Genomic DNA, 12,586 nt, shown 5'->3' with positions numbered 1-12,586 from the left:
TAGTGACAGCATAGTCTTCACATTCACAGTGTACTAGTGACAGGAATGAGGAGCTTTTCTGCTCCATATTCCAACAGCATATTTGTACCTCCTATTGTAGAAAGGTGTCTGCATGTACACATTGGAATGAGCCACTACATGCATCCTGCTAATGGCTTGCTTCTTCGGAATTTACCTTGAACCTAGATGTACCCTACATGATGCCTTGGGAGTATATCAACCCTCACTACAAAGAGAGAGTTTCTCCTGAGAGAAAAAAATGAATGAGGGAGAGAACACAGTGGATTTGAGAGACAACACCAAGACCAGGACAAGACTAAACTTTGTAAGGAATGGCCATCTTTGTTTACAGTTTCTGTAAAATATGCCTGCTGGAGATGGGAATGGGAAAACAGATACCTTGGGGTGTTGACCCTCTGTCTTCCCAGAGTGCCACCTCCTGGAATACAGCGCAGCTCCAAGACTCAGCGTCTGAGGATCTGGATCCGTGAGTCCAGCACTTGTCACTCAAACCTGAGCACCTGAGTTCCACTCCCAGACCCCGGGAGGAAAGCCAGGAGCTGCGCAGGCTTCTGTCATCCCAGCATGCCGATGGAGAAGAGAGGCAGAGACAGGAGGATGTCCCTGAAGCCTAGAACTGGCAGTAAGTGCATCAAAGGACTGCGAAAACAGTGGGAACGAGAGAAGCCTTGCCTCAGAGGAGGTGGAAAGGCAAGGAACGGTGCCCTAATATTATCCTTTGACCTCCAGGGGCAGGCTGTCACATACGTGCACATGCACTCACACATGAACACACACCACACACAAACACCAAAAATTTACATCGTTTTTAACTTCATTTTCCATCTCTCTTGGTGTTTGTGGTGACAGGAAGCCTGAAGTCTGGCGTTCCATTTACAGTAGAGCAACGTTTGGCCCATGAGCTCAGGTTAAAGCCAGTGCAAGCAGTACGCCGCCCTGGGAGTTGTGAGAAAGTGTGGCAATGCAGTCCTGTACAGCGCGCTGACTTGGTAATGGTAACACAGGACTATGCTACCAGTGTAACCATTTACTGTGCTATCCTCTGTATCAGGATTTGATCTCCTATTTTTGTATGAGAGAGAGAGGAAGACGGAGAATTGGCATGCCAGGGCCTCCAGCCACTGCAATTGAGCTCCAGATGCATATACCACCTTGTACACATGTGCGACCTTTCACACTTGCATCACCTTGTGTGTCTGGCTTATGTGGGATCTGGAGAGTGGAACATGAGTCCTTAGACTTAACAGGAATGCATTTTAACCACTAAGCCATCTCTCCAGCCTTCTATCAATATTTTAGAGTATACTATGTCTACTTCATGTCAAAACACACACAGCATGTGCACACACAAACAAGATGGCTAGGCAAGGTGGCACATGCCTTTAATCCCAGCACTTGGGAGGCAGAGGTAGGAGGATTGCTGTGAGTTCAAGGCCAGCCTGAAACTACATAGTACGTTCCAGGTCAGCCTGGGCTAGAATAAGACCTTACCTTGAAAAACAAAACAAACAAACAAAAACACAGTGTAGGGGCTAGGAAGACTGCTCAATGGTCAAAGGCACTTATTTGCAAAGCCTAACAGGCCCAGGTTGATATCCAGTGACCACATGAAGCCAGACACACAAAAGGGCACATGTGTTTGGAGTTCATTTATAGCATCAAGAGGCTCTGGTGTGCCCATTCTATGTCCCACCTCTCTCCTAAATAAATAAACATAAGTGTTAAAAATACACAGTTCTTGAGATGGAGAGATGGCTTAGTGGTTAAGATGGTTGTCTGTGAAACCTAAGGACCCAGGTTCAATTCCTTAGAACCCATGTAAGCCTGAAGCACATGGTGGCACATGCGTCTGGAGTTATTTACAGTGGCTAGAAGCCCTGGGACACCTATTGTCTCTCTCTCTCTTTTCCTCCCTCTAATAAATAAAAACAAATTAAAAAATACACAAGTCTTGCAGAACTTGCCAGTCCAAGTTTAATTCCCCAGCCACGTCAGTAAAACTGAAAGAACACTTGCACCAGCGTGCAAATAATTTTTTAAAAAGGAAATCAGTTTTGCACTGGGCTCGGTCATTAAAAGTGTTTGCTGTGTAAGCATAAGGACATAAGCATAAGTGTTGACCTCAACACCTACATTTCCAAAAGGCCAACAATGCAGTTGTAATCCTAGTTCTGGGAAGGCAGCGCCATCCCCGGGGCTTGCTGGATAGCTAATCCAACTGAGTTTGTGAGCTCAAGGTTCAGTAAGTGCGGTAGTTTGGTTCAGGTGTCTCCCATAAACTCAGGTGTTCTGAATGCTACGTTCCCAGCTGATAGAGATTTGAGAATTAATGCCTCCAGGAGGCAGTGTATTTTGGGGGGCAGGCTGATGGGTGTTATAGCCAGTTTCCCCAAGCCAGTGTTCGGCACACTCTCCTGTTGCTATTGTCCACCTGATGTTGGCCAGGGGGTGATGTCCAGCCTCTGCTCATGACATTGTTTTTCCCTGTCATCGTGGAGCTTTCCCCTCGAGCCTGTAACCCAAAATAAACCTCTTTTTCTCACAAGCTGCTCTTCGTTGGGTGATTTCTACCAGCAATGTGAACCTGACTGCAACAGTAAGTGATTTTTGTCTTAAAAAATTAGGTGCAAAGCCAATCATGGTAGTGCAGGCAACTGATCCCTTGGGAGGCAGAGGAAGGAGGATAACTGTGAGTTCAAGGCTAGCTTGGGGCTACAGAACGAGTTCCAGATCACTCTGGGTTAGACTGAGACTCTACCTTGAAAATACCAAAGGGAGGGAAAATAAGGTGGGGAGCAACTGACGAAGATGGCCAGTATCAACTTCTGGCTCAACATACATGCACACATCCATGCAGGCCCACTCACACACACAAACACCTACAAACATCCAAACACATACACACACACACATGCACACCACCACACATGCACACTGGCCTAGAAAATGAGCAATACACTGTTGCACCAGCAGCAGCTTCATGTAACTTATGTTTACCTTGTTCCACTAATTTATTTATTATTTACACATGTATGTGTGTGGGTGTATATACGTATGTGGGCACACACACATGCCATGGCATGCATGTAGAGGTCGGAGGACAACCTTGAGGTGTCTGTGCTCTTCTTCCTCCCTCTGCCAACACCATCCTAACTGGCCCACAAGTTTCAACTCTCCTGGCCCCGCTTCTCATTGCTGTGAGCATGAGGCAAACAAGACACTTGCACCACTTTGTGTCCAGCCAAATGTGGGTGCTGAGGAGGATCGAACTCACATCAGCAGGCTTGGCAAGCAAGTGCCTTTACCCCTCTGAGCCACCTCAGCAGCCTCTGACTTGATTCCTGACTGCATCACTTTCTTCCTCGTACAATTTAATACTATGTTGTTTCATTTGCCATGGTGCCAGAGGCAACAGTCATATAAAAGACACATTATACATATATGAAATACTGAAACACACACAATATAGCTGAGATACACAGCAGGGCACACTAAGGTTCTGTACGTACACTCAGTAACACCCACAGAGTGATGAAATCACCTAACAATGTTTTTTTCTCAGAATGTATTTCCATCACTAGGCAAGATACAACTATATACTGTAGGATCCAGTTCCCAAAAATGTTAGCATATGACCTGCCTACAAAGATCAGGAAACAGAATAGCCCATTAAGACACCCATCTCCGCTGGGCATGGTGGCACACACCTCTAATCCCAGAACTCGGGAGGCAGAGGTAGGAGGATCACCGTGAATTCTAGTTCCACCCTGAGACTACATAGTGAATTCCAAGTCAGCCTGAGCTACAGCAAGACCCAACCTTGGAAAACCAAAAAAAAATCTCCAAGTCCCTGGATTGATAACAAGATGAGAGTACATTGTGGGGTTATTTTGGATATGGGCTGCTATATGGTCACATCTTTGGGAGCCAGTTATGCTGAGAGCAGATAGAGAGCCAGAGGGTTCCTCAACAAATACCCCCATCCCTCTATGGTGTTCAGAATCACTTAATTTTTATTTTCTCTTCTCTAGTGAGGATTGAACTCAGGGCCTTTGTAAGTAGGCGAGTACTTTACCACTGAGCCACACCCCCCAACCCTGCACTGGAGGATTCTAAGCAGGAGCTCTACCACTGAGCCACGCCCCCAGCCCCTCCCTGGGGGATTCTAGGCAGGAGCTCTACCACTGAGCCACGCCCCCAGCCCCTCACTGGGGGATTCTAGGCAGGAGCTCTACCACTGACCCACACCCCAGCACCTCACTGGGGGATTCTAGGCAGGAGCTCTCCCACTGAGCCACACCCCAGCCCCTCACTGGGGGATTCTAGGCAGGAGCTCCACCACTGAGCCACACCGCAGCCCCTCACTGGGGGATTCTAGGCAGGAGCTCCACCACTGAGCCACGCCCCCAGCCCCTCACTGGGGGATTCTAGGCAGGAGCTCTACCACTGAGCCACGCCCCAGCTCCTCACTGGCAGATTTTAGACAAGATTGTGCTATTGCTCTACTTTCTCTTTTTTTTTCTCCCCCCCCCCCCCACTTTTTCTTTTTGGAGCTAGGATGTCACTAAGTTATCCAAACTGGTTTTTTATTCTGTGTAGCCCAGGCGAACCTTAACTCATGATCCTTCTTACTCGGCCTCCAGAGTTGCTGGGGTGACAGGACTACATCAACAACATGCCAGGCTTTTGTTTCTTCTTATAACAATTCTTGTCTTTCTTTTCTCCTGTGGGTGTGAGTGAGATTCATTATGATTATGGAGACAGAAGTGCTTTGGAAAGGGTAGCATGCTGTCCAAGTTCATGGCCTCAGACTTCCCCTCACAGGCTTGTTGGAAGGCCTGAATGAGATAATCCATGTGGCAGCCCCTTGTAAATGTTAAGGCATGAACAAGATGGAGAGTTATTAGTCATGTGGCATGATTATCTCTACAGTTCCGATAACAACACCATTTTGCCACCTGCTGCCCAGACATTTCTGTAACGGCATGACTTTGCAAAGACGTGAACTTTGCATGCTGGTGTTTGCCCAGCTGTAAAATGAGATATCTCCAGGGATGGCAAACACAGCCAGCTCACATGGATCCAGGGCGATGTTTATCTTGAAGATGAGAGGTGCAGGGGGAGCGGTATCCTAGGTTTTAGAGAGGATGAATGAATGAATGGGTGCCCGCCGAAGTAGACGGATTGGCCCAGAGGGAAGAACTAGGAGCTGGGTTGAGTGGAACTTCTACAGAAGCACATTTGGCTCAGGAGCACGTCTGCTTTACCTGATCACATCTAACTGCTAGCCATGGCGGTGTACATCTGCAATCCCAGCTGCTCCGAAGGCTGAGGCAAGAGCATCTCAAGTTCAGGTCCTGCCTGGTCTACATAGCAAGACCTTGTCTGAAAATAAAAATCAGAATGAAATTCCAGGGATTTGTCCATCTCTATGGCCCCTGTGGTGGGGTTTCAGGAATACCTCATCCTGTCAGCTATTTGTATGTGTCCACTGGGGACGGAATCCGTGTCTTCATGCTCGCAAGGCAAGCGTTTACCCATTGAGCTATCTCTCCAGTCCCATTTTGCTTTAGTTTTGAAACAAGACCTTGCTATGCCGCTGAGCCTGGCCCCAAACTCATGATCCACCTGCTCCATGTCCAAAGTGCTGGGGTTCAGGCGTGTACTAATCACATCCGGTTTCTCAGCTCCCTACATCTCGTGACCTGAAAGAACTAGGACCGTTTCTGCAACAATGATCTTGACAGCGCTGTGCGACGGTCAAATCCCTATTGTCAACTTGACCAGATGAGATCGGAAATCACGTAACGGGGAGCACACCTCTTGAGCAGTTCTGTGAGGGTGTGGCCAGGAAGGATCATGTGAAGGGGCAGGAGTGGGCAGTCCTTTCAGTGGCAGCCCAGATAGAAAGAAGCTCCAGGAAAGAGCATCCCTTTTTACCTGCCCGTCCTCACCCATCACTGGTGAGTGCACCTACCCCTTTGCTGTCATCTTTTGCTGACATCAGCACCCAGCTTTTGTGGCCTTCCGTCATGGACTGAAAACCGTCTGCTCTCCCAGAATCCTCAGCACCAGGTGGGGACTTGCTGAGACATACAACCATATGGACCGAGCAGCTGCAGTGCCCAGCCTGCATCATGTAAGCCAATCTAACAAATCCCTTTTAATATATAGACCATATATATCAGTTCTGTTCCTCTAAGGAACCCTGGCTCACACCCTAGATTTTTATCAGAATTAGCAGTTGGAAAACAGTTCTTTCCATACCACAGCTCAGACTCACACTGTCAGAATTCTAGAGGCTAGGAGTTAGAGGATCTATTTTTTTTAAAAGATCCCTGGGTGCTTTGACTGAATGCTGCCCTCCAGCATTTCTATTTGGTATAATGCAGAACAACTGCATCTTCTTCTTAGGCTTTTTGTTTTTAGTTTAATTTTTTTAAATTTATTTATTTGAGAGCGACAGACACAGAGAGAAAGACAGATAGAGGGAGAGAGAGAGAATGGGCGCGCCAGGGCTTCCAGCCTCTGCAAACGAACTCCAGACGCGTGCGCCCCCTTGTGCATCTGGCTAACGTGGGACCTGGGGAACCGAGCCTCGAACCAGGGTCCTTAGGCTTCACAGGCAAGCGCTTAACTGCTACGCCATCTCTCCAGCCCAAGTTTAATTTTTATTTATTTATTACAGACAGAGAAAGCGGGGAGAGAGAGAGTGAGAATGGGCATGCCAGGGCTTCTAGCCACAGCACACGAACTCCAGATGCTTATGTGGGATCTGGAGAATTGAACCAGGGTCCTTAGGCTTCACAGGCATGTGCCTCAACCACTAAGCCATCTCTCCAGCCCAGGCTTTTTTGTTTTTTAATGATCGATGAATCCACCTAGCAGTAACTCATTCCCCCAGGACAATCACAGCTGTCTTGAAGCTGGAAGCATTGGGGATACCATCAAAGGCTCTGGAAACCCGGGAGACCCTGGCACCTGTGACCTCTCTGAGCAGTGTGCCCAGAGCTCATAGGGACATTCCCCTGGTAGCCTCAGGGTGTTTCTGTCAGTGGCGCATGGTTAACAACCTGTTCACTACCCCAGGGGCTTCTGCTGTCACTCCAGAATCAGCCGTGTGACTCAGCAACCTGGAGTGGCTGTGAGACAAGGAATGTCACCCACTCTGAAAAGCCATTACAGCAAGGTCTGCACCAGCTTTCTCGGTCTTGCATGCTAAGTCAAGGATGTCTGGTCCATATGGCAACGAATAATTTACAATACAATTTACTTCCTGCTTATATAGCTGATTCCATACAAAGCTTCTATTTGCATATTTATTAATTTACAAAATTAATGTCATTTTCTTAGTCCCTTACAGGATGTGTTGCTGGTCCCTGTCTTTGAATTAATTTTAATCTAAGGTTGGAAACATTTGTTAAGGGAGTTGGCACAGGCCAAAGTAATCAAATGTGTGGTAATCAGATGCTGGTAGGGGTGGGGGAAGAGTGAGCTAACATTTATTGAAAGTGTAACTATGCCAGGTTCCAAGAAAATTAATGGTGCAGAATGGAAGTCTCAAAAAAAAAAATGTCCCTGTAATGTGATTATCATAGCTATTTTATAAATAAAGAACTTGAAACTCAGAGTAAGTAGCTGGCCCACTGTCACTTAACTTAGAAGAGGGCAGAAATTAGAAATGGAAAGAAACGCAAAAAAGTCCATCTGTTTTCATTTCCGTTCATGAATAATGGCCATTCTTGGGCATATATGTATATATGTTTTGTGGAGAGCTCTTGACATCCTATTTATTTCCTTGTTCACAGATACTCTCATTGACAGATATGAGTGGAAGATGTCAACTGAGAATTTTATACTACTTGTTGCTAGCATTTGAATTCACCAGCCTAAGAAAAAAACATTCTTCAGTCAAAATTCACTACTGGGGCTGGAGAGATGGCTTAACTGTTAGGGCACTTCCTGTGATACATAATGACCCAGATTAAATTCCCCAGGACCCATGTAAGCCAGAGGCCGCAAGGTGGCACATGTATCTGGAGTTAATTTGCAGTGACTAGAAGCCCTGGCGTGCCCGTTCCCCCCACACCCTGCCTCTTTTTGTTCTCTGTCTCAAATAAATAAATAAATAAACTAAAATTTGCCATGTGTGGTGGTGCACGTCTTTAATCTCAGCACTTAGGAGGCAGAGGTAGGAGGATTGCTGTGAGTTCGATGCTACCTTGAGACTACATAGTGAATTCCAGGTCAGCCTGGGCTAGAGGGAAACCCTACCTCAAAAAAACAAAATTAAAAAACCAACAATAAACAACAACAACAAAAAACCCCACTCACCAAAAAAGCTGGGCATGGTGGTATAGGCCTATAATCCCACTGCTGGGAAGGTGGAGACAGAAGAATCCCTGGGGATTGGTAAGCAACGAGTCTAACCTAATTGGCAACCTCCAGACCACTGAGAGTCCCTCTCTCAAAAAAAAAATAAAAAGGTTGGGCTGGAGAGATGGCGCAGTGGTTAAGGCACTTGCCTGTGAAGCCTAAGGACCCAGGTTCGATTCTCCAGGTGCCACGTAAGCCAGATGCACAAGGTGGCACATGCATCTGGAGTTTGTTTGCAGCAGCTAGAGGCCCTGGTGCACCCATTCTCTGCTTCTTTCTCTCTCTCTCCCCCCATTTCTCTGTCTCAAATAAACATAAATAAAACAATAAGAAGGTTGATATTGCCTGAGAAACAACACTGGAGGTTGTCCTCTGGCCTTCACATGCACATGCATGCACGACCCCCTCCACACACACACACTCCTCATCCATCCCGTAAGTGATGGCCACGTAGTCCTCATCTCCACAGGGACAATGAGTCAAGACTGCCACTTATGTAGGCTCATGGTTTCAGCAGTGTCAGTCCATGACCCGGGAGCGCCATGGCTTTGGGGGCTGCGGTGAGGTAGAGCATCACAGTAAGATCTTGTAGTACTGGAAGCTGCTCTTCCCTTCAGGGCCACACCCCTACTGACCTAACTTCCTCCCACTATATTCTGCCTCCTATAGATCCCACCACCACCCCCAAGAACACCATAGGTGAGGGTCCCCTCCTTCGAAGTGTGGCCCTTTGAAGATATTCCAAATTAAAAATGATGCCACCCTGAGGCTGTAGAGATGGCTCAGTGGTTGAGGTGCTTACCTGCAAAGCTTAACAACCCAGATTCCATTCCTCAGTGCTATGTAAGGCCTGATGCACAGGGTGGCACATGCAGCTGGAGTCTGTTTGCAGAGGATGGAGGCCGTGCCACACCCATTTCTCTCTCTCTCTCTCTCTCTCTCTCTCTCTCTCTCTCTCTCTCTCTCTCTCTTTCTCTCCTTGCAATTAAACAAACATAACTTGCCTGTCCTTAAAGTTTCTGAACTTCCATTTTTCCCTACCACACACTCTTAATGTTGTTCCTCAATCTCTTTTAAAAGTTTTTTTTTCTTGTACGTGTATGTTTATGCTACACAGGCATATGTGTTTGTGTGTTCAGATGCTAATGCACATGTGTGCATGTGGAGGTCTAAGTTCGATATCTTCTTCATTTGCTATCCTCCTTATTTTTAAGACAAAGTCTCTTACTGAACCTGGGGCTCATGATTTGGTTATACTAGTTAGCAAGCAAGCCCTAGGGATCCTTATGTCTCCATGTTCACAACACTAGGATTTCAGGTGCACACTGCCACAGCCAGCTTTTCCAAGGAGTCTGAAGATCTGACCTCAGGTTCTCAGGCTTGCATGCAAGCTTTTTAACCTCTGAGTCATCTCCCTGGTCCCTTTGCTCCTCAGTTTCCAAGTGCCATTTTGTTATGGTGTCTTTTGTATCTCTTCTTCTTCATCCCACTTGGAGAAATCCCCTTGTAACCCAGAAATCTGTGTGTCTGACCCCAGCATGAGAGGGTCTGACCCCAGCATTAGAGGGTCATGAGCATCTGACAGCATCCTGCTATTTCCTACTCAGAAGTAAACACTCTGGGCACAACAAGCCCAACATTGCTAAGCCTTCTTGCTCCTTTTCTCTGAAAACCTTATTTACCTTACACTGACCATGGTGGTTTGATTCAGGTATCCCCCATAAACTCAGATGTTCTGAATGCTAGGTTCCCAGCTGATGGAGATTTGGGAATTAATACCTCTTGGAGGCAGTGTATTGTTGGAAGTGGACTTATGGGGGTTATAGCCAGCTTCCTCTATCCAGTGATGGCACACTCTCCTGCTGCTGTTGTCCATCTGATGGTCGGAGGTGATGTCCACCTTCTGCTCATGCCATCGTTTTCCCCTGCCATCATGGAACTTCCCCACGAGTTTGTAAGCAAAAATAAACCTTTCTTTCCCCACAAGCTGCCTTTGGTTGGGTGTTTTCTTCCAGCAATGTGAACCTTACTTCAACAGTAAGGTTGGTACCAGGAGTAGGGTTATTGCTGCTAGAATCCTGACTATGTGGCTTTGGCCCTTTGGAGCTGATTTTTGGGAGGAATGTGGCCTAAGAGACTCCTTAAAGTGCTGTAAGTACAGCCAGATGTACTATTCTGATCAGAGCTGAAAAACCTGAATGCAGTAAGAACAATGGACTGTGAGGTTTGGCTTATGAGGGTGAGAAAGAGCTTTGTCTGGACTGGGCTAGAAGCAGTTTGTGTGAGAAGCTTGCTGTTAAACCCGTGTCCTGAGGACTTGTGCAGGGTTGCATTGCATAGAAATGGGCTGGTATGAACAGAGGGATATGGCAGAGAAATAAAACTTTTGGTGGAAACTTCTGCCTGTTCACTTGCAATTGTTTGAGAGATGACAACCATTGATATTTGGTCAGCTTACTTGTGTTGGGGCAACAAGAAGAATGCAGACTCTTTTGAAGGGGTATGAATGCTGAAGGAGTGTCCTGTTATTCAAAGTCTACATTATTCCACCCTGGATTAACAAATTGGCAGCCCACCTGGTGTTATGGAGTACCACAAATGCAAGAAAGAGAGGGTCATTGAATTTGCTACATGATTTTGCTTTTTGGAAATGGCCATTGGCATTGTGAAGCAGGCTTGTTGGATTACTTGCGTGGAGACCCGATGGAGCCATGGGGATAAACTGTGAGTTGCAGAGGAGACCCAAAGGAGATGTCAGGACTGTGGGATGGCTGCCAAGGAGAGCTGGAAGCACCAGATGAAGTTTTCTGGGATTGTGAATAGCCTAACCGGAGAGGCAGAATTGGAACTCCAGAGACTCATTGCTGGTTAGAATAATCAGACTTAGAGTCTTGTCACTGGTTACAGTTGTTGGACTTGGAGCTACAGAGTCTGATGTTTGCCCTGTTTAAATCTTTCTTATATTGGTTGAATATTCCATTGCTATACCCAATGCCATCTTTTACAGTGTGAATATTTATTCTGTGCCATTTTTATTGTTGTTGTTTTGATATTATGGCTCAGTTAAAAAATCTGGGACTATGATAATGCTTGAATATCAATATGGATTGATTAAAAACTATGAGGACTTTTAAAGTTGGACTGAATGCATTGCATTTTACATCATGGATGGTTATCAGTTGATGGGGGCCAGGGGTAGAATGTGGTGGCTTGATTCAGGTGTCCCCATAAACGTAGGTATTCTGAATGCTAGGTGCCCAGCTGATGGAGATTTGGGAATTAAGGCTGCCTTGAGGCAGTGTGTTGTTGGGGGAAGGCCTATAGGTATTGTAGCCAGCTTCCTCTTGCCAGTGTTTGGCATACTCTCCTGTTGCTGTTGTCTATCTGATGTTGGCAAGGAGGTAATGTCCACCCTCTACTCTTGCCATCGTTTTCCTTCCCTTCATGGAGCTTCTCCTTGAGTCCGCAAGCCAAAACAAGCCCCTTTTCCCCCCACAAGCTGCTCTTGGTTGGGTATTTTCTGCCAGCAATGTGAATCTGACTGCCACTATCACTGTCTATGGTGCTAGATCATATTGTAAACCCATTCTACTTACTGCTTGAGACACATTTTATTTATTTATTTATTTATTTATTTATTTATTTATTTATTTATTTATTTGAGAGGGAAAAAAAAGAGGTAGAGAGAGAGAGCAAGAGAGAATGGTCACTCCAGGGCCTATAGGCACTCAGTGAAAACGAACTACAAATGCATGCATCACCATGTTGCATCTGGCTCCAGTGGTTTCTGGGGAGTCAAACCTAGGCCCTTACACTTTGCAGGCCAGCACCTTAACCACTAAGCCATCTTGTCCGCACACCACTTGAATCTTTTATCACTGACAAGAGCGTGTTTAAATCGCAGGTCTGTTGCATCACATGACCAGAGTACATGCCATTTTCCTCTAATACCTCCTTAATCCCCTTGGGTGGATGAAGACCCCTGTAGAGTGTAGAGCTGAATTCACATCCCTTAAAGCAACGAAGTGAGCTTGCTTGTTTATTCCCGCTTAGCCTTGACAACACTGTATAGAACAGAGGTTCAAAAACTATTACTGACAGACCTGGTGGTTCAGGAATGTCCTCCCAGCAACTTGGGAGGGTGAGGCAGGAGGACCACAAGTCCAAGACCTGCTTGGTTTCAGAGTTC

Source organism: Jaculus jaculus, chromosome 2, assembly GCF_020740685.1.
Source record: "Jaculus jaculus isolate mJacJac1 chromosome 2, mJacJac1.mat.Y.cur, whole genome shotgun sequence".
NCBI lineage: Eukaryota > Metazoa > Chordata > Mammalia > Rodentia > Dipodidae > Jaculus > Jaculus jaculus.
This window is presented reverse-complemented; position numbering follows the sequence as displayed.